This window comes from Protopterus annectens, chromosome 10.part0, assembly GCF_019279795.1.
Source record: "Protopterus annectens isolate FY-2018-M chromosome 10.part0, PAN1.0, whole genome shotgun sequence".
NCBI classification, from domain to species: Eukaryota; Metazoa; Chordata; order Ceratodontiformes; family Protopteridae; genus Protopterus; species Protopterus annectens.
Genome location: NC_056744.1, coordinates 770,324,235 through 770,349,282, shown reverse-complemented (window position 1 = coordinate 770,349,282; position 25,048 = coordinate 770,324,235).

Sequence of the window (25,048 nt, the reverse complement as noted above, 5' to 3'; positions counted from 1 at the left end):
TAGTCCTGAATTTTATTCCCCTTGGTTCCAGCTGCCTATTTTGGTACTCTGAGTAAGTCTATTAACCAGGTATTTCTCCTCAGCTACTACTGAAAATGGACCTCAACTCAGTTGGATAACCCAGTTAACAAACTATATAAAATAAAATAAATAAATAAATAAATAAAACACTTTAATAAAGCGGAAGTTGAAGTTGAAATATACTTGAATTTTTTAAATGAGGACAAAGACTTCCACATCTCAATATAAGGAGATTTGCCTCTTGCATCCTATAATTACATAATTTGAGTCTGCAGTACTTTGGGGAAAGGGGATTGCCCATTCAACAGCCTCATTTGAAAATGTTTTTTCACTAACCCCAAAACTCCTTTGCTACTCCCTAACCCTAAAACTTACCTCCCACTCCCTAAACCTAAAACCCCTTCTTGATCAATGCCTGAAACCCTAACCTACACTCTCACCCCCTCCCACTTAAACTCCAAGTCTGCCTCACTTACCTTGAGCAAACTTGAATGATGTGTTCTGGAAGGTTTACTATTAAATGTGCGAATGCACTCCGTGCGAACGGCGACCCCATCGACGCGTTTGCGCGAACCGAAACACCGAACACATTTCGCTAGCGAACCAAAACCGCAAAAACTCCGACGATCGACATTACCGGCCGCGCAACACCTCCACACCCATGCTACCATGGGTCGGATGGGGGCGAGGTTTTGCCGTTCGCACATCTGGGAGTCGGTGTAGTGACGTTCACAGTTCCGCATTCGGGCAATGCGAGTCGCACAGAACGGGATCGACAATTCAATAGTAAACCGTTCTGGAAAGGTGTGACAGCCTCCACTCTTACTTCAAATATGCTGCATCATGCCCAAACTCATATTCAAGTTTTAGTACAAGCAACAGCCAGTGTAAGTTAAAGATGCTCTAGTCCCCTGGCCTTGCGGGCAGGGTTCTTCTGGCATCTGGGACTTGGGAGTTTGCAGTAGACCTATGATTAATTAATTCATTAGGACTAGGCTTTAGAGAATACATAAAATCAATTAGTCGGACATTATACAGGGATAACAGTCCTCTAGATATGTTTTTTTAATCAGCAACTTTAATATCAAACTAGTAAGACAGAGAAAATATAGTATCTTTCAAGAACAGTTCAAAAACTAACAGTGAGTCAATATGCAGTATAAGATTTTAATTTTTTTAATCTGTGTTTTTTGGGACTTGCCACCAGAGTTGCAATAGTAACAAGTTTATCTGTATTTTTGGTAAGAAGATTCAGTAAGCTGATCACTTAGCTCTGTCTGTAGGCTGTTTTTAGGTGTATATAATGATGCTTGTCACAGCCATTGCTAGAGGTCTTGAAACTGCCTGCAAATATCATTGTTTGGTAAAGCTGTTCTATATCTACTGGAAAACAGCTCCCTGTTCCATCTGTCATTAAAATGTGTACTGACATGCTTCTGTGAGGTAAGTTACCACAGTAGCTGTCTGACAAAGAAAAGATAATGTTCACCATCTGGAAAAGCAATCGGTCATACGTCGTATCATTCAAGTGCAGACCAGTGATAATTGTAAAGAAACCAAGATTCAGTGCTAATGTCACAAAGCACAAACAAATCTCAGCAGTTTTTCGTTTGTTGCAAACCCTTTACTGCTATAATAAGATGAAAAATAAAACCAATTAGCATAAGCTTAATTGCTCCAAGTGTATGCAAACAATAAAGGCATTGTTTATCTGCAGCAAGCTTTGTGCACGGAAAAAAAACACATAATAAGTTAGATAAATTAGAATACATGATAAATGGAGCAACATTTTTTGTTCTGTCTCAGTTCCAAGCTAATTAAAATGTTTGTGCTCATATTCAAGGATACAGAAAACTGAAGTAGACTTTAGAACAAGAAGAGAGATTCTATAGTGGCTGAATAACAGTAAATGTATGCTACCTCTTGAATCTGATACCAGTACCTATAGACAAGGAACGGTGTTGCATTTGTTGCCAGCACTTTGTATTACAGCACATCTGTATGAGTACACTGTCTGCTACTGCATTCTTTATCTATTAGGTCTGCTGTTCAATCAAAACATTATTTGGCCAAAAAAAAGTAGTCAGCCCCTCTTATGGAACTTCCTTTTTCCTCAGTATTTGCTTGCACTTGAACCTGTGGCATAATTCTTAATAGCTCTGTTTAGCTGCATGGAAGTATAGAACAACAAAACAAATAAATAATACAAGAATAAGTGTTAGTAGCCATTACAAATAAGAAGAAACTTATAACAACAAGAAAATAATTACATCAGAGTGATGAAATTCAAACATGCATGTATCCATTCTTAGCAGTAGACATAAAAAAGAAGGAAAGAACATAATTATGTACATATACACACATCTGCATACACATACACACACGCACACACAGTTATGCTCTTTCCTTCTTCCTTCTTATTTAGGTTTATTGCTGAAAATGAATAAATTCATATTTAAACTTGATGACTCTGAAGTCAGAATTTTCTGATACCACGCTTCTGAGGTCAGCATGATTCATTTCTAGTTTTGTTACAAAATATATTTTATGGTGTACTGTAAGTCTGAAAAGACACTGGAGACTGTACTTATATAAAAACACAAGTTTATGTTGTAGATCTAAAGGTGAAACAACAAAATTATGGCCTGTGTAGTTTTCTGTAAAGAAATGATACCATAACTTATGGTTCTCTCCATTATAAAAGTTCTTTCTCATACAGTTTATCTGGTAAGCCACCATATTTAGTAAAACATATTTAGTTATATATGTAATATGTTATGTATTTTATAATATATATTTTATAGTATATATTAAAATATATATATATATATATATATATATATATATATATATATATATATATATATATATATATATATATATATATATATTAATATTAATATTCATGGGGCGGCCACGGTGGTGCAGCAGTTAGCGTTGCCGCCTCACAGCAAGAGGTTCTCCGGTTCGATCCTCGGCTGGACTGCCTTCTGCATGTCCTCCCTGTGGTCGCGTTGGTTTCCTCCAGGTGCTCCAGTTTCCTCCCACATCCCAAAGACATGCTGTAGGTGGATTGGACACTCTAAATTGGCCCTAGGTGTGAGTGTGTGCATGTGTGTGTGCCTTCTGTGGAAGGTTGGGCGCCGGGCTGGCAACTCGACACTGTAAAACCCCACTGCCAATCATGAGCGGACAGGTGATCCGCTGTGGTGACCCCTAACTGGGAAAAGAAGAAGAAGATTAATATTAATATTCATCTTAAATGTAAAACAGCTACTTCTCTTGTTTTCCTAGGCTTTAGAATGCTGACATACAGACATGCCTACACAACTTTCAAAATCTGAGTCAGTCAATGTTTATTCTTAAGACTATTTTTAACACTAATACATACTGCTCAGTGGTGACAATCTTATCTGCCTGCATTCGGATGCAGCATCTTCACTTGCAACAGCCACCTCATGAGAATTTCTGGTGAAAGAAGATTAAATATGAAACACTTGCTGTGTATTGTAAGATTCTGTTTCACAGTCAAACTGGAGTTCTTCAGACATTTTCCCTTTCCCCATGAAACACATCCTCCTCAGTGTTGCATTCAGCAACCCAAGCAATAAACAAAGGAAATATTAAGACAGAAAGAATGATTTATCTGTCATAAGATAATGGGGAAAATGTACATTGTTAACCTATTAGAGTATTGAATGTACAGATATTGCCCAATAAAAAACAAGTCCACCACTTCACAACAGCAAATTATAGTTGCTGCAAGCTAGGACTGAAAGAAAACAATGGCCACCATTTTGTAAGCTCACTAAATGTGGCTTTGCTGTTTTCTCGAGTATATAGTGGAAAAAATAAATATATTAAACATAGTCAACTAGAAAACATTTCTGCAGGAGCAGTTAAAAGGACTTGCTATTTTGCTTTCCTCCCTCTCTAAGTCCTTCTTAAAAAGCTGCATTTAGTGAGGTGGAAAAAAAACGGAACGTGTATGTGAGTGAGCGAGAGGTTGAACATATACCTGATGAAGTCTTATTTGATGAAAACGTGTGGTACATTTTGTTGGCGTTAAAAAAGCATTAAATTTCTGGTATCATTACTATCAGTCAGCCTGGTGCCTTATTGTGAGTTTACAGCATACCGTTACACCTTATCTGTGGACTTGACTCCGAACACTTACTTGGTTTATTGGTTTTTTGCTTAGTATCTGGTGTTTGAACATATACCTCTCAACTAATTTGCTAAAGAATTCAGGGCAGAAAGAGCAAGAAGTGCTCCATCAATATACTATCTGAACAATATGAAGTAGAAAACAATATTGGGATTTATTGACTGACCATAATCCTTAGTGACTTACCAAGGGACAGAGCAAAAAGATAAAGCAGAATCAGATACATTCTGCAAAATCAGGGACACTTGACAAGCATGGGGTAGAGGGGTTGCAGTGCCTTTGCACTGTATGATTTCTTTTTTGTCATTCATTTAATCACAATGAGACATCTGAGGTGTATTCATTCAGGAAAGTGGCTGCATTTGCTTGTCACATTTGTGTGTGTGTGTGTGTGTGTGTGTGTGTGTGTGTGTGTGTGTGTGTGTGTGTGTGTGTGTGTGTGTGTCAGTCTGTGTTTCTGTACATGCATGTATGTATGTGGGTGTGTATATATGCAGATGATGACATGAAATACTTACATAACTTATATTTTGTATACAAAATAACATCCTCCAGCAAAAAGCCAATATGAAGCAGTTTAACAGATCGTCCATTATCTAAAGCAATAATGTCTTTCAGGGTGCTAATTTAAAGGGAGATAGTGAACCTTCTAGAAGTGTAGATTATATTGGGCCTAAGAATACCAGTGGACAGTCTATTTCTCCAGTAACACCCATCCTGTCAAGTATTATTGCTTGCTTATTGTCATGAAACTGTTGTACCAAAAATGGATGAATATTGCTGGAGGAAAAAAACACACACATACAAGCATGCATGCACAGACACATGTGCACACGCAAGCACAAAATACACTTGCACATACACATACATGCACACATAAATGCACACATAATCACACACAAAAACACACACACGCACCGCACACACATATACACACACACACACACACACACACACACACACACACACATACACATATATATATATATATATATATATATATATATATATATGTGGTCATGCAATCCCATACAAAACCATGCAAAGACACACACACACACACATGCGCACACGCGCGAACTCTCACACATCTACATATATGCGCACATGTATGCACACAACCACACAGGCACAAATGCATATGCCACACAATCCCATACACAAGTGCACAGACACCCACACCCACAACCACCCCCCCCCCCACACACACACACATTTGCATTGGACACATGCAAACACAAAAACGCTCACACACACGTATATACATGCACACATGCATGCACACGCAACACACACATATGCATGTTTACACCCATAATGCAATAAACCAGCATGCACGCACTCACTTATACATACATGTGCAAACACACACACACACACACACACACACACACATACACACACACACACACACACACACACACACACACTTGCACATACACACGCACATATTAGCACTCATGCATACACATACACACATACATAAGCATACACACACACACACATATACATGTGTGCATTTATTCAGCATGCATTCAACATAGAGAGCACATGCACAATGTGCTAAACAGACTTTTGCTGTTCCAAACACAGTTCTACAAAGTCAGTTCTGCAGCCTTTGCTTGTTCATGCTCAGATGCTTTTTGGATGTTGAAGTAATAACTTTTTCCTTTGTGTCCTCTTGCATAGCTTGTCATAGCAGTGCAGCTGCATTCAGCAGAGAAAATGTGTCTTATTTATTTGCTGCTCATATTAGTGGTGTACAGGTACTAAGATGGGCAGATTTATTTTTAGCAAGAAGTATGAAACAAAAGATAAAGTAACAATGAAAAACATTATTCTAAAAGAAATTGTATTCTGATGATAGTCATGCCCCAAGGCCTCAGACAATGCTATGTGCCCTGACAGCCAAGAGATTCAAACTGTATCAGCATAGACTTGTGAATGATGATAGGCTTGTGTATTAGTGTAATATGCCATGCTGAAGCTTAACTACAACAGTCAGCCACTAAATAAGATATAAATGAGCTAGTATGTGGTACTTCATACTAGTAGAAAAGTTACCTGATATAACAGGGATAATTAGACTGATGCCAAATGAGGAGTAGTAAGTTAATGGACCACTGTAAAGGCTGGAAAAGGTGAAGATGCTTAGCTAAGCAAACCAAATTTATTAAAATAATAACAATATGTCCATACACTTCCTTCTCCAAATGAAAAGTTCCCAGCAATCTTTTTTCAATAAAACATCTATGAAAGCATAAGCTATTTGCAGATTTTTCAATTGATTTCATAGGGAAGCTATAAATGGCAATAGCATTAGGGTGGGGAAAGACATGAGGGTGAAAAAGTATACTGTATGCCTTGCACACCACTTGGCAGTTGATGGATTAGAAGACTTTCCAGATGATATACTGGATGCCATATGGAACAATGTGGGTGCAATCAGTAGCCATGAGGACCTCGGGGAAGTGGGCTATGACATAGGACGCATGCATAGTTGTAGATTCCTTCTCTGCCATTTGTGGAAGCTATATATTCCTCCACATGTTGTAACATCACATCAAGGAACTGTTGTAAAATGCACAAGGCTGATGCTGACAGGTCCCTGTAACAAGGATGGTTAATTATACTTAAACCCTTTTGCCATTTTTTATACTTACAGCAGTCCATGTATTCCCCCCTCACTTCTTGTATTGCTGGTATATGACTACTAACTTGCATATTGTGTCTCTTGTCCAAATGGTTGCAATTGACAATGCCCTGTTAATGAGGGTGACATTATGTCATCTGCTGGCAAACATCTGCAATTTAGAGAGTCAGAGTGTGCAGCATTTTTCTTTATTTTTTATTTTATTTCTTAACTGGGTGTGTTTACTGGACACACGTCTCTTTTTAGGTGGTAAAATGGGAGAAATATCTGGCTAAGTGATTTGTTAAAAGTCAGATAGTGGACAAATGGAGGTGGAAGGAATAACACCCTGTACCCCTGACCACAGAAGGCAGCTTGCCAGAATTTTAACCATCTATGCTAACTATTAACATCATGAGAACTGTCTCTGAAAGCAGTCACTGACATATACTACTCTGCTAACTCTGCTGCTACGCTTACCATCCTAGCACAAGTAAAGCTACTAGAAAATCCTGATGTTCAAAATAGATGAGCACCATAGCTGTTTGTGCTAAATGTATAGGTCAATGAGTTGCTCTATAATGTTTAATTTCATTTGCATTTGAAATAAGTCTCAATTGCATGGCAGCATTCACTTTTATGCCAGCCATGGACAGCTTTTTCATCTGTACTGCAGTCATGCTACCTGTGTTTCTGAATAACTCCTCTCCCTTACACACTGATAAGATCAGTAGCACAGCATTCTGATTGTAATTTCTAGATCACCTATTATTAATACAGAGATAAGTGAGTGTGAACAGAGGATGAGTAATCACTGACTCACAGGGCTGTCATCATAAAAGGAAACTTAGTTAGATAAGGCCTTGTCTAGTATCACACTAACTGATCTGAATGCAAGGTAGCTATCAAGCCAGTTTAGTAAAAAAGGGCCGAGTCCATATTTAAAAAGTTCAGCTACAAAAAGTATGTGCACTCATGAAGTGACTGTTTTAGGAAGGTTAGAGAAAAGGGCACATTTTTCTCTCTGTAGATGATACTATTAGGCAACTATTTAAAATATTAGGAAATAGCAATGCCTCTGAGATTGCCATTTCTCTGCATATTTTATTTTCTCAGAGGTATCGTGGTCTCAGAGTTGGTATACATAAGTTCAAGGACTGGGGTGGTGGCTTACCCCCACTTCAAAAAACACATTTAAAGGAGAAGAGCAGTGCTTGATATTCACTGTTCTCTATTTTTGGTGGGTTTTTTTTTTTTTGGTATTTTACATTTTAGTAAGGAGCTTATTTATTACAAATATCCATACAGTGCTTGTGATGTAGCCTTTTCTCATCTCATGTAGCATATCGCAAAGGAGGCTGCAGGTATAAAGATGATTTTAACATGGCACGTGACTGTCACCTCTACAAATTTAATTAAAGTATACCTGAAGGGGAGAAAGATGTATCTGGATGAACTACCAGGGCGTCCCAGTATTGGATGCAATATATGTTTAGCTGATTTCAAAAGGTAAGAAAAATAAAAAATGCCATTACTTAACAGAAAGTTGATAATAGTTGGTCAAGAAAGGTGTGGGAAGCTTTGATGGATGTGGGTGGAATCCACCTATACCTTGCCTACCATATATATGATTGTATCATGCCATATCAAATAATCCAAAGAGCAAACATAAGAACAGCAAACACATTAGAGTGAATCTCAAATGATCAAAAACAGGACAAGCTATAATGAATTTATTCACCCTGTAGTAATATATATGGACTCTGGGATCACACACCAGCAGGGTAAGGGCAAATTTCCATACCCCACTGCAACTTGATCTCATACAAAAGGCTGCCAACAAATGTTGTGAGAAAAATAAAAAAAAGAACCACTAATTAATAAAATGTTGATAATGGTTGGTCAAGAAAGGTGTTGGAAGCTTTGATGGATGTGGGTAGAATCCACCTTTACCATGTCTACCATAGCTAGATAGATTTTCTTTAGGAATTAATTTATATCAAAAATAGTCATTTGATGAAATTAATAATTTATGAAGTAATCAAAGGGTTGATGTTGTAATACTTTTAGAGGGGAACATTTTGTGGTCACAGCTAAGCTAGGGGAATGCATGCAGATTGAATTAACCAGTGTAGTTGAGACCATAGCTAACATTAACAATTAATTTTCAAGGCTAGCTTCATGTTTCATTTGAACCAGTTAGCAAAGAAGTTAATATAGTTTCAGAATATTCTGGGGGTTTGAAGTTGAGATTTTGCTTATTTCTGAGATGCCATCCTTTGGATGAGATGTTAAAACGAGTGGTAACTCAGGTGGATATAAAATATTCCCATAACACTTATCAAAAAGTGTATGGGAAGTTCCCTGGTGCCTAGTCCAAATGTCCCCTAGTTAGTATATATACCATCTGGGGTCTCACCTAAAAGAGAGGCCCCCAGCCTAGTAGAACTTACCCAGTCAATAAAACACAAATAAAATAATGATTTTGCCACAAAGAACCAAGACATCCTTCTACACATCAAGCTTTTCCCAGCAGTTTGAAGGAAGACAAGGAGCTCTCTGTGAGGTTTATGGTGTCCCTTGGTTCAAGGATGATCTGAGAAGTTATGAAGTCCCTACCTCATCTGCTCCACATTGACAAATATTCTTACTGAGATAGCAAAATATTTAGTAAACATCTAGGTGAAGAGTTTATATTACTTTCTTTAAGTTAATAACAGTCTTTCATGACAAGTTCTACTTGCAGTAGGTATTGGTAATTTACCTCTAATTTTACATGACTACTTAGAAGTGAGCAAGTACACCTGTTATTGTCAGGAATGTTTTAAGATAAAGGTTATAACTCAGGGCTGATTGCTTAAATGCGTAACAGTACTGTGCTTGGTGCCATCGTTTGAGGCCAGTTTGTTAACACCTGGCTAAGATTGATGTAGTCATTAGGGAAAGCATGGAGCATACAGAAAAGTGAGTAGATTGGTCAGAGAGAATGTGCAGAGGGTGTTACCAAAGAAAATCTACAGGGAAGATGACCGCTATAAATTGAATCTTCCTGTAATAGTAGCATTGTTATTCACTTCTAATGTGATGTCATATTCAGCCCATTTGCAGTGCGATAGCTGAAAATGCAGCTAGATGGTTGATAATAAACAGAAGTCTAATTTTTAAAGTAATTTCTCCTGAAAGCATTGCCCACTGATCCATTTTTCTTTAGTCTCTGAAATGTTGGTCAGACTGCCAAGAGAGCTCCCTTGATAATGTGGACAGCCAAGATGAGTTCACTTCCACTTGAAAGTATACCAGGTCTACCACTATGGAAAGGTTGAAATTTGTTATGCAAGGAGGTAAGGACAATAGCCTGATTTTAACCATGATTTTGTTACTTCATGATATCAAGCTTGTTGTTAGTGCACCATGTTAATGACTTCAATTGTTGGAAATGTGTGGGCCAGGCCTGGGGAATAGTGATCCTTCTCTGCCTTTACCATCACTAAATTTTACTAAACAGAGTGGGATAATGGTTACTAATTCCAAATAAAACCTTCAAGGAATCCTTTTACATGTGTGTGTGCGCGCATGCGCGCACGTGTGTGTGTGTGTGTGTGTGTGTGTGTGTGTGTGTGTGTGTGTGTGTGTGTGTGTGTGTGTGTGTGTGTGTGTGTGTGTGTGTGTGTGTGTGTGTGTGTGTGTGTGCGTGGTGTGTGCGCGCGTGTGTTACTGTTACTAGTTTTTTACAGGACAGAGGACTATAAAGGCTGAGGTATTCCACCGGTGTGCTAGTGAAGGAGGGACTTGAGAAAACAGGTATGTGTTAAGTTTCAAGAAAGATGGGGAAGGAGTGGAAGAATGGGAACTCTGAGATCAGGAAGTGGCAAGATAATTATTAGCAAGACTACAAGGAAAGTGAGATAATAATTAGCTTTACTCTAGAGTAAGATGCCACTTTAAAGTATGGAGGGCAACAGAAGTTTAAGGAGAGGAACAGAAGAAAGTGAGGTAAGAGGGTAATGGTGCAGCTGACCCTAGGGTAAGCCAGTAAATGAATAAGAGGACATGGTTTTCATAGCCTGGTTTATAAATGAAACCAGAACACAATGGTCTGTAAAATCTAAATGATCTCCCTATCTGTGTCCCTGATACTTATTTACAATTTAGAATATCATGTTTAATGCTATACATACATGCACACACATATATATAACTAGCCAACAACTTGCCATGGCATATAGTGTTGACTTTCTTCACTAATAGTATCAGGGTGGCCACTTCCAACTCATTTTTCCTGTCTTCCATCCTGGACTCAGCTCTTCTACTCACTGGTTCATCCTCCCACTCCAACATGAACTGGAACAAGCCTATAGATTTGTTGCTGGTCACTGTGATAGGGACTACTAATACATACAAATATTTCAGGCATGGGCATTAGTGCTCTTCTAGCTTGCCAATATACCAAAACACTTGTTTCCATAATAAGTGTCCAGGCTGTTCTTAAAAATATATAAACTAATACTTGCTTTCATGTTATTTGGTAGTCTGTTCCAAGCATCAGCTACTCGTCGTCAGAGAACCAATTAGTAAACTTCTCATTCCTATAGAATCTTCTACATAGGTTGTCTGCTGATTCTCTAGTACTTTTTGATAACCCCAAACATTTCCAGAGGTAGTTGTCTCTAAATGCACTATATACCTGAATAAGATCTCCTCTTAGATATCTCTAAGAGACACTGTACAAGTTCAGATATTTTAGTCTTTCATAATAACTTAAATTTTCACATCCATGGATGCCCTTGGTATATTTCCACTTTACTCTTTCCAATTTACTCATGCGTGCTTTCTTATAGGGTTTCCATATTGTTACTACATACTCAAGTATGGTTCTAATGTAACTAACAAACAATGACTCTGTGCTGTATTAAATATTCACCTTTCAATTTATATCTCCCAAATCTCATATGCTCAATTTTTGATGTATTTATCAGCATATTATTCTCCTGTGCCCAAATGTTCAATTTAGTCAAGTTATTTTGCAGACATGCCTTATCTGTAACACATGTAATCAGTTTACCCAATTTCAGGTCATCTGGATATAGACGGTAGAACACCTCAGATGAAAAAGTTAGGTCTGAAAGATACAATCTAAACAAGTAAGAGCCTAGGACAGAGCTCTGTGGGGCACCCTAAACTATAACCAAGGATTTCACCTGTCCAGTTGCTGTATGATACTTGCCATGTCATGTTTGTAAGCCATGCAGGTATCCATCTTATCAAGAGTACATCAATACCTAGTTGTAGTAATTTATCAGTGTTTTCTGTATGATTCTGTCAAATGCTGAAATTAAATCTATATAAATTACATCACAGCACAATGTTTTATTCATAGCTGTTATTATATTGTTATAGAACACCACGTTACAGGTGGTAATAGATCTATTTTCAACATATGCATGCTGATATATGGTTTCAAGTCCCAACCTATCCAGTTCTGACAATAACTTATCCAATATCACCTTCTCCATTATTTTTTCACAACATAAAAGTAGACTTAAGGGTCTGTATGACTTTGGGGTTTGTCCTACTTCCTTTCCCTTAAAGATAAGTTTAATAAGTGCATGTCTCCAGTCTTGAGGAATCTTCCACGTTTATATGGCCTAGTGAATAATAGATATAATGGAACCATAAGTTCTTGCTGAAGTGCCTGTATTTGAGTAGTATTCAATGAGTAGATTTCAGTCATGAAATATCTGTAATTTAGTTATGTTTTGCCTAGAAACATTTTTACTCCTCTAACTGTCCTTCCTTATCTGTAGTTATCAGTTAGTGATAGCCGCATTGTGAAATTTCAGCATCGTAAGTGAGATTAGTGGGTACTCTGTAATAAATACCATACAACCTTATTTACATCTCTAAATGAAGTAAACTGCAATATAATTGATCCTGCACTTGTGGTATTAACTAGATTTTTAACATTTCCAGACATTTTCTGGGTGGAATTCATAGTCAGACTTCACTAGCAGTATATCATGCATTGTTCAAACAAACCAAATTTTTCTGCACAGAATCAAGACAATTCAGAGATATGTATATTTTGCGTGGCACTGAATCACATTTTGATACCTAATTTGCATATATAAGGATCATCATCTGAGCAATTTAAACAACAGCTCATGTGAGTGCCCTACAAACCAACATAACCTTCTATGTCCTGTTATACACACACACAAATATTTATGCAAAACATTGCAGCACAGATTATTAGCAAAATAAATAAACTCAAAGTATCGATGCTAAAACACACATGCTTCAAGACATAACTTTGCAGCATGCAAGCAAAACAAACAGTATTTTTGGAGGGGGCAAGTCCCTCATACCCCCAATGTATTGGGGGAGCTGCTCCTCCACACCCCATGCTAATTATGTATACCAACTCTGAGACAGAACATCAACAGGAAAAGGGCATATCCTGCTCCTTGCTATAACATTGATGTTGTGCTGATCATCTTTGGTCGAAATAACAGCTGTCACCATCTGCAGCTTCAATCTAGTTAGAGAAAAACATATATATATATATATATATATATATATATATATATATATATATATATATATATATATATATATTATACATGTATGCATATATGTATGCATGTATATGCAAACTAATTCCAGAAGGAAGCATTTGACACTGAAGTACTTTCTGACTGGTGCTGTCACCTTCAGTTTTGAATGTTGCTGTGCTTGCCTGACTGGAACTGTGACATGGGGGAGGAGAGTCGCAGTACAGTTGTGACATTTTGTATTATACTTTATGGTAACAGAAATGTAAAGTATGCACACGCACACACACACACACACACACACACACACACACACACACACACACAAACAAAATTGAAACTGAAGGCTGCCTTTTTAACTTTAACAAACTGAAGTTTAACAGCTAGTTTCTACACAAACACACACACACACACACACACACACACACACATATATATATATATATATATATATATATATATATATATATATATATATAGTTACAATGTACAGGAGCAAAAACTCCTATGAGTGAACACTTTTCACTGATGTAAAAAAAAAAATGCTCACAAGTGATCCCTAAAAAGTCATATATTTTTTACTCGACTGTGTTCATGTAATAAATGCATTTTTATGGATGGCATGCCTATTCACCCTTAAAACTCATCCACATTTTATGTACATTTTATGAACACACCTCTGATGATTGTGAGGAAAGCAAAACAAACAATGACCACAGTAATTTATTCCAGCCTACATACAATATATGTGCCTCCTCCACCAAGCTAGCAATATTGTTCATAATCATGTACTTGCCCTCTGCTTTCATACACAGCCTGTTCCACCCCCAAAACAAGTCACTTTCTGCTCATATTCTGATGCATGGTTGTGAAGAAAGTAAAGGCATAGTGGCCTCAGTACTGAATTTTAGCTTGCTGTTCATAGAAATATGCACTTCTATTAAGCTAGCCAGATCATATTACATGTTCAGTGTTTTAACACATACCCTGCCTTCCTACCACCCCAAAAGATAGTCACCTTCCGTGTACTCCCTCGAGTGTTAGGTTGTAATGAATAAAAATGTATAGTCTTATGTAATGAGACTGAAAGAAAAATTATCATAGTGATGTATTTCAGCTGAAGCTTTCATCCCATCTGAGCTTATTGTGATCACCCTAACACTTTCACATTTATCCACAGACTGCCCCCTAACAGCCAGCTCTTGCAGCCATCTGTGTTGTGTGGTCACCAAAAGTTGTGAAATAACAGCTGTATAGGGCATATAGCAATCAAAGCAGCTCACAACATGAGCAAAGTAAGGTAGAGTAAGGATGGGGAAGTAGGCCACATTTTGTTTGTAAGGAAAACCCTCTATTTCATGTAAAGTGAAAGTGGAGGGAATAGGGCAGGGGGAAAAGCACAAAGAGGCAGGAAAAAGGAGGAGAGTAAGTAACAGGTAACACCAACACACATGAAACATTACAGACAAACAGGGGTGAATTTGCATACACAAGATGAAGACGTAGAATGCACATAAACAAAGACAGACTAGACAAATAGTGAGGGCAAGGAGGAGTACAGGAAGCATGTTAGTCACTGACCAGCCTAGAGAGATGTCACTGTGAGCCATTTTTGGTGGTTCTGGGTCCAACTTGCCTGTGATGGCATGGCCCAGCCTTGCCTCTGGTGTCCTGATGACATTGGCTATCTGGTCCAGTAAGTTCAAATCATGATGTGGGTGGGGTTGATGCATAGAGGCCCAAACTGCCATTGCCCAGTCATCTGCCAGCTCCACCAAATGCTTCTGGCTGGGTTGAGCTGGGTTGGGCTCAGTGCAGCATTCCCTCAGCCCTCACCTGCCACAGTTACAGCCTTCTCAAGGGTGGCAGCAGCTGGCAGCTGACATGCCTAAGGCTCAAATGGGCCCTCATGACCTATAGAGAGAGACACAAAGAGAAAGTTACTATTAGTGATGAGGACTCATAGCTAGTACACCAAACATAATAGAATTGTGGAAATAAGAGGCCACTAATCCCTCTCTGCCATTAGTCTCTGTTGTTTCCATCAGTGTTCTCATCCCACTCTGCTACAACTAAAAGATAAAAGAGATATACATCCCACCACATATCACATGCAGGTGTAACTGAGATATAGATTACAGAGCAAATTTAGAGCTCCACAGATATGCATAAGTAAACAGAAGCATGAGATAGTGCTCACCACATGCACATACTACACTACTTTGTAAGTACAATGGAACAGAAGCAGGAAATGGCACTCTCATCTAGGGTGACACTCTGCACTATCACACGTGGACAGAAGCAGGTTACATTAATTGAAAAAGGCATCCTGAAAATTATAGGTTCATAGATTATGTCCTCCATGGAACTTTGAGCCACCAGTAATGCAGCTTAATACCACAATGCAGCATAATGCTAGTATATGTAAATCTTGCCTCCATGAGCAGGCATGCATGACATGTTGGTGATGAGTGGCAGAACACATATATACCCAATGTTCCAGATGCACATCTGTGAAATATAGTGAATCATATACACCAGTGGAATCTAACCTCATTAGGATATATGTAGTGCAAACTATCATTTATAAGTGACTTTTATGACTGACCCACCATGTTACATGCCAAAACATGGAGTAAAGAAACAACAGCAGCAGATTATCTCAGCACCTGTAGACCTACAACTGCACAGCAGCCCACCACAACAGTAGTGCCACCCCTTCCAGCCTTTTCTTGACTGTGTAGGGAATATACCTGTTGACCTACAGTTGTATCTAAGGGAAATTAATTGATTGCAACAGGATTGCCTTCATCTCCTCCTCCTCCCATCTGGCCTGTGCTGTATTATGCCATTATCATATGCCTGTTTTCTCATATTTTGGACTAAGCAGTGGTAATAGTACTGGATCTATGGCTGTATTTCTGGTCTGGACTATCCTGGCCTGCAACAGATAGGAGTGCACACTCTAGAGATTGATCCCCCTGTCTGCCCTCAATGTGATTTGCCCATCTGCAACAGGTGCACTTGCTGGGACAACAATACATATCAACTCAGTATCATATCCCTGTCCTTTTCAACATCCATGTCCCCCTGTGAGATGTCACACCCGATGTCTGGAAAGTCCCCATTCCCTACAGTTCGGATGGACCCCTGTATCTCATGTACCTCAGCTATAGCCCTGCACAGGCCCAGCCCTTTGACTAGACACCTTACTAACCAGTGGGATATTCCAGTATCCAGTACATCCATGACCTCTACCATCTATCTATTCATGTCCAACCCTGTCATGTGTTGAATAGCCAGGCCAACATACATCTATCAGTGTTACCTCATTGCACCCATAAATCATCTGCCTACTCATACACTCTGCTCACTTATCAGGTGCACACATTCTCAAGAGTTGGCAAATGGTAGAAGTTAGATGTTCAGTCTTGCTGAGAATAGAGCCCTAGTACAAGCACTCTGGCCCTATGGGCTAATACCTGTTTGTAGGGGGGGTCACCCTCCTGCATCCACAAGACTGCATATGGGACATACTGGCTCACAATATCAGTGCTGTGAGAAGAACAAATCACACAACACAGCAATGTTTGAAGACTGTGAAAGATATGATAAAACAGGCCCCTCAGAAGGCATGTAACATAACAATAGAAATAACAGTAATGGGAGGGACACCTCACACTGCAACCCACACAAATAAGGAGTCATTCTTGGCATCTTGCATGGCAATAAGGAGTGAATAGATATCTTAACAGTAGGTGCTGGCTCCTGGTTCAGGGAGTGGTCAGATACCACATATCTCATATGATAACTGAACAGGTTAGTAGCCATAGCGCATATGTAGTATAAAGTGACTCTACCCACTTTGACATCAGGAAGCACACACTGGCCACAGCTTATGTGCTCCAAAGGTTCATCAGGCATTCAGACTCAGAGGACTGCCAGCACAGCTAAGTGGTAACTGCCAGCATGGCAGCATACATCCACCTTTCATTTGTATAGACAACTCAGAGCATCATAGCCTGTGAGGTGGGCACAATCACTTTTTTTATTTTATGCATTGCGTGTTCACAGGACAGACCACTGTTGTGGTGACACCTGTAGAAACTGGTACAGGATAAAAAGCTGAGGTTTGCAGTTGCACAATGCCTGATGATGCTGACACACAGATTGACTCACAATCCCAGGACACAATGACATTGTTTTTATCCCTCTTGCCTGTTTGTACACCAGTTGCCTGGGGTGACATGGTCTTCCCCACACCTTCTGCCCTAGAAGGTACCCAGAATGTGGGATCACCAATTTTTGTATGTCTTTCTGCCTGCCAATCCAATCAGCTCTTTCATCCCCTATGGCTGGGTGAGGGTTGGCTGGAGGAAGCCATCATTTAGGTATCTGTAAGGAGTAGTTTGGCCATTTTTTGCTATGCTTTACCATCCCACTGTCTATGCTCCAGTCACAAGGTAAGGAAGTATACTGGACTGGCATTGCTGAATACCCCTTACTTCTGCAAGTGCTGTTGCTGTCAAACAAGGCTGCCCTCCATCCTCATGTACAGGCAGTGGCTCCCCTATCAAGTCTGGAGAAGCCACACTAGCCCATGTGCTCTCCAAGCACCCATGTCTGCCTCTTTCTGGGACAGGCAGTTGGAAGAGGCAATTAGGCCATGCCCTTTCACTCTGCTCCATCTTTGTCTGACTCCAAAAGTTGCATTGCATCTAACTCAACCCAGATCTCCTGGGTCATGGTCAGGGGTCCATTTTCCTGTAATATGAGGTCAAGCTGGAGGGACCACATTGCACAGCCACCCAGGGTGGACCACCTCATGTGCCCATCCCCTATGGGCCTCATTCCATTGGTTCTGTCATACCTGTGTCCTGAGAGACCTCTATGCCAGTTGTGTCTACCCATTGCAGGGGCCACACTGTATGAGCACATAGAAGTACCTCCCCAACTGTACCTCACTGCAATGGTCACATAACATAAGACTATAGTGACTCTCTCACCGAGTGAAATAGACAAAGTAATTTATGACACTGATGACACTATCCACATGGCCCACATTTCTATATCTGTTGATCAATAGCCCCATACCTCCATTCGTGTAGACAGTCATATGTCCATGTGTCACTAGGTAAATGATGATGGCTGTCACCTGCACAACACTCTTTTGTATGGGGTGTAAGTGGCATGTCTGATGCACAGTATGACTCACACATGAACTACCCAGCATAGCTTGCACAGAGCACTCTGTGCATAATATTGCTTTGTAAGACATTGCACTACCACAGAATATATGTCAGGGTCCATAGATGAGTACTGGACATTGCTGTTTCACCTGCATTGTGATATATTATGCACACTGTTATCTAGAGAAGGTGTGGTGTGGTTGCTGGTTGATGTCCTTGTCATTAATGTTTTTACTGTTGTGCTGGAGGTTGTAACAAGTCCTACAGTTGTGGGTTCACAGTGTCCCAATAATGATGCCTGAGATGCCTGCCTACACAGGATCACATTATGCAGCAACCAGCCTGCTATAAACAGGTGACAGGCTGTGGCAGAAGTATAATGCAGTGCACTTCCTAGACACATCATGGCAGCAGAACTGCAATTTCAATAGGATGAAAAACCTCTGTTATATTCCTGATTTGGACATGGTTGTGTTATATTGATGTGTGGCTATGCTTTGTTAGTTCAGTATGAGTATCATCAACCAATACTCTTCCACCACCTGCATCACATTAAGTGTACATACTGTCTCTGACTTTAAATATAAAGGTTCATTAGTATGCCCACAATTAGCTACTAGGTGGCCCTAAGGGAGGCCACAATATAAGAAGTTCCAATAGCTGACTTTCATGCAACATGCAGGAATCCATGGCACTGCCAGAATGATGGACACACCCATTGGTTATGATCTCCTGTGTGGTGCACACTAGCCTGCAGCTGATGGAATTGTAGGCTTTCCTGTTGATGTAATGCTGTTCACAGACACCAGGTGAACCCTTTATATTCTACATGGTGTAACTTATAGCTCCCAGCACTTCAGGGAGGTAGGTAATATCATAAAAGCTACACATGGTGTTGGCTCTCTTTCCTGCCATGTTGGGATAACAAATATGCCCATCAACTCGTGACAGCAATTTTTCAAGGACAGTACTGAGTAAGAGCGGATGCCTGCAATATACCCAATATGTCCCCAATTTATCTCTGGAAGGTCCCTGTAGTTAGAATGGTAAGAGCTACACATAGCTTCATTATCTGATATGCAACGTTCATACATTCCTCCAATTCCATTTTGTGGGTCATACAGGTCAACCAACACTCAAATAATGTTTCAAAGGTAGTTCTGCAGTTGCTGTTTTGTCACACTGACATGCTCTTAGCCTTTGCCTCTACTGCTCTCAGTGGCAGTAAATACCATCACGTTGTGCTTCTGGAAGAATATTGTCATTGCTGATAAGATGCTGCTGAACAATGGCCACCATTGCTACAAGCACATTTGTTCTTGCATCTCTACAAGTTTTGACTCACATTTTACTTTTATTCTTAGATGCATCCACCTGTGTGACTTCACACCTGATGAATATGAATGCCAACCTGCTGTCACTATTTCTTATTTGCATATCGTTATGCACTCATTAGACTGCACTTCTTTATTTGCAGGTAATTTGCATACCTGGTGTGATAAAACTGGGAACCAAAACAACGCACCACCAGAATTACTGAAAGGAGTTACCACTTGCAGGTACAGCCAACAAACATATATTTATTGAAAAGATTAAGTACTTTCATCGATCTTATAACAAAGATTCTGACGAAGTGTGTGACTTTTTTCAATAATTTTGGTAATTTGCATACCCTTTTTTCTGTGTTTTAGATTATTGTCCTATAACCCCACATGATCCCATGAATCTCTATGTGGCTGCTTATTCTCAAATTCAGTGCAAACATGAATTATTTATTTACAATTTAACAACCAATACTTCCCTTCAATAAACCCATGCTTCTCTATATCTAACAGAAGACTCATAAATCATTTTGAAAAAATTCTCTCATGGCTTTTTTTCCTTGATTTTACACAGAATACTAGCTAATTAGTTTGTTGTTTGAATCTTATGTGGACCCTTTCTATTTGTAAACTGGTACCACTAGATCATGTGCCATAGAACAAGGGCATTTCCACAACTTTAGAACTATATGAAAGGAACACAGACCAAGCAATATAGTAAATGATAAAAGCAAAATCATGAAAATATTTCAGTTTTCATAGAGGGCAAAAACTTCCATGTATCCCACTCCCCTTCCTATTTTAAAATCAACTCCAAAACTATATAATCAGTAAATCACAGCAAAAGTCTGAATTTTCCTTTTGCAATTTATTGTAACTCCAAACAACTGTTTAGCCATACTTGCAGTTACAGTAACATATTATTTAATAAAACTGACAATGATTTACCTAGGTTTTCTTTGATTCTGCATAGGGAACCATCAGTTATTGTTTCTGGTCCCATGGAACTAAAATTTTTAATTTTGTTTGTAACAGCAGGCATCATATCTGTAGTTATAAAAGTAATGTCATGACTCTTCGTAAACTCCACAATAAACTTCGCTGCAGTGACTATAGCTTCTCTGTACTAAGACTCAAAACTGTTGGAGAAAATTCCATCCTCACTAAAAACTTTAACATGTACTTGGGTTTTCGTAAAGCCTTTAAAACACATCTCTTTAAGAGTACAGTGTAAGTGTTTTACATGTAATGGTGACGCATAACTATTAATCTCCTGTGAACAGATCCTAAACTTTATTCCTCCTTAACAGACTGTACTTTTAGCCTATTGTATTCAAATCACATCCCAATTAATGTAAATATTGCATATGGCACAAACTTCAACAACCCCTTCCCCCATTTTCCTTCTTTTCCATGTCTGTCTCCTGTCTCTTTCATCTTCTTAGTGTTAATTAAGCTTTAATTTAAATAGTTGTAAATAATTATACTCCACCAAGTATGCCTCATAAAACAGTTAATGTAATTGTCTACTTAAACAAAGCATACAAAACTACTTGTCCTGAGAATTGCTCCATTTTATTTCTCATGTGTTATGCTTTGCTGTAAATTGCTATGTAAAGTAATATTCTGAGTGGCCACTCATTCATGTCTCAGGGTGGTCTATGGAGCTCAATGCTTTACTCTAATAATGAATTTAAATAAATAAGAATACATGGATAAGGGTTGCCTCTGCTTGCATCTATAGTACTTTAACATATATTTTTGCTTATTATGAAGTATAAAACATAAAAGGAAAAAAATCTCTTTGTGAGACACTATAGCCTCTTATTTATCAAAACGAGACAATAATATGTACTATATTGTTATTACAAATACGTTAACAAATAAAGCTGACACTGTGTACATTTTGGGCTATCTTACAAGAATAAAGATTACTGATAATTCAGCTTAAAACACTATTACAATTCCAGGAAAAGATATGCATGATTTAATTTTAAGCAGTACTTCTGATCTGAATCATACATATTTTGTGAGCTCCCCCTTATTGCAGACTGGTGATATGATAGTTAAAATGAAATTAACAAAGAATTTTATCAAGATGTGATTGCACAGCATTTGCCTCCTCCACATAATTATGCCAACAGTTCTTGGCAGTGTGAATCACTAAAGAAAAAATAAGTCAGTGGGATATGTTATTACCTCACATTTAAGAAAAAAACAAACAGAAGTTAGAAAATAAATGTGATATGCATCGGTAATTCTCATTACAGCACTTCATATGAAACAGGTTGCATTTATGACGTGCATGATTGTGCAAATAACAAAGGAGAAAGAGGACACCCCTGCCTGGTTCCTCTGTTCAGACACAACTTATCAGAGAGGCACCCTCCCATTTTAATTTGTGTCTCTGATCCCTCATATATCCTTCTAATTAACCTTATTATTGTATCAGGAAATGCAAATGCTTCCGTTGCCCTGCTCATAAAATCCCAGCTTACTCTGTCGAATGCTTTCTCTGAATCAAGACCCATGAAAAATAGTGGTATTTTCTTACATTCTGCTTCCCTCTGGATAATCATTGTTCTATTATCAAATGTTTACCTCCCCTCCACAAAACCACACTGATCCATGTCTATCAATTTTGGCAACACCTTTGTCATTCATTTAGCTATTATAGACATAAACACTTTATAATCGTGGTCTAAAATGGTTTAAAACTGAAATGGGCCCATATGAAGCTGTGCCTGATGAGTCTTTAAAATCCTTAGGTATTACAGCCACCACTGCTTTCTTCTAGGATGTTGGTGCTTCCCCTCCCTTTAAGATACTGTTAAATCCTTCCAGATCTTTATCACTTTCTTCCCTCCTGGGTTCCAAACTTCCCCAGCAATACTATCTATCTGGAGATTTTCCTGTGGATTGATAGTATGTCACCATTTTTATCTCATTTCCTCCTATCTTAACTGTGAATTGCTGAGCCTCATGTACCTCTAACCTTGGCATATGTGCATCTTCTATAAATGTTTTCCATTTGTGCTCTTTTATGATTTCCACATTTCTCTGCTTTATACAAATTTTAACAAAAATTCCAAAATATCTCTAAGACCTTCACAGGATCACTGTTATTTTTCTTGTTATAGGCTCCCTAAAACTGGCAACAACCCTTTTTACTTTCTGTTGCCTAAGTTATGTTAAAGTCTTTGTGTTCTGGACTTATTATAAAGAAACAGTCACTAAACAGCAATCTTTCTAAACTCATACATATTATCCAGATACTCCCTTATTTTCTTTTTAGCACTCTGCAGTTGCGCCTCTTCTTGTTCTGTGAGATTTCCCTTATTCTGCAATACTTTTTCCTTGCCAGCCCCTCTAAATAATTCCTGTTACTTCTTAACCATATCTTCTTTTCTTTTATATCTACCCTATTTTTAAACTCCACTTTCCTTTTTCCCACTTACTAGCTATAACTTCTGAAGAAATTTCTCTTTTCCCTAATAACATTCATATAATTTCCAGTAAGCATTCCTTAAATTCCTCTCTTACAGATAGGTCTATATCATAAGTTCAAAGTCTGAAAACTGCAAATCTCATATGGTCGACTCCAATACGAGCAAAGTTTTCAAACATTGAACTTCAAATGTAAACAAAGTAAAAACAAAAAAACCTACCTGAATGCTCTTTGCAGGGGTCAAGCCCCCATGCACCCCCCGCACCTCCGCTACTTAAATATAACAACTTCGAGATCGCACTACATTGAAGTGAAGGGAGGAATTCCCTGTGGTGATCTCCTTTGAAAGATTCGATGTTTCAAAACTTTGCTCATATGATGTCGATCATATGAGATTAAAAGTTTTCAGACTTCGAACTTTTAATATAGACCCCTTACAGGTAGGTGGGGAAGCACCAGTGTCTCATTTTTACTTCATTGCCCTGCAATTTTATCTTAGTTGTTATTGGAACATGATCTCAAATAGTTATTGGATATGTGTCAAAGCTTTCAATGAAATGCTCACATTCCTGTGAAATATAATTTCTGTTGAGTCTTCCCAGTTATTGTACCTTGGGGAGTAATACGTAACTTTTCTCTGAATTCATGTCTTCCATACCAAATATTTTAATAAATTTCTTCAGAAATCTACCCTCTTTTGTTATATTTTCCCTTCTTATTCACCCAGACACATTCTGATTCTTGCAAATAAAATTCCAATCCCAGGCTATAAGTAATATTCCCTTCTGAAAGCTGATTACTTCCCCCCAAAATTTCTTTAGCTCATCATAGCAATTTGTGGTAGAATATAAATACATGCCAGTTTAATCATCCTTACTACCACAAACCCATTATTATCCTTTTTTCCCTATTCTATCACCATTGGAGCTCCTCCACCAATTAGTATATGTTCTCCCCTTTTTCTTTCTCCCTCATACTCTGCTGAATATTCATCATGAAATCCTTTCTTTATCAAATTAACATGCTGACTTCTTTCCAAAGGTGCATCTTGTAGCATTGCTATTTGCACTCTGTATTTCTTGATATATTTCAATATGCTTTCCTTTTTGTCTATACCTGTGAGACCATTCACATTTCAAATTACTATGGATAGTGTTGCCATTATGATAAGAGGTTATAATTACCATGAATTATCTATGACAGCTTTTTGTAATGTCTATTTCCAGCTTTTGTGTTACATGTACCCACTAATGTTTGACTGGTTGATATTTTATGAAGTTGTTTTTTATTTATTTATTTTTTGTCATCTCCATTTGAACCTATGTCACATTTTACAAGACTTTTTGTTTTAATGAAAATCCTCAAAAACACACACACACACACACACACACACACACACACACACACACACACACACACACACACACACACACACACACACATCCATAACCTGTTTATTTAAAACCAACACACAATTCCAATAATGAAGTTAGACTTCCTGATGGGTACAATTATCCAAAATTGACAACTGCACACACAGGCATTACCTAACATAAAATTGAGGTTATTCATGCTAAGATGCATGTTATAGCCTGTGCTCCTATTTACACTAATTGCTGTCTGTTCTTGTCTTATCATTATTCTCCTCCCATATGTGAAAAACAGCTTAAAGGCTTTCAGAAAACATTAACTTTTAGCCTTAAAAAAGTACTCTGGC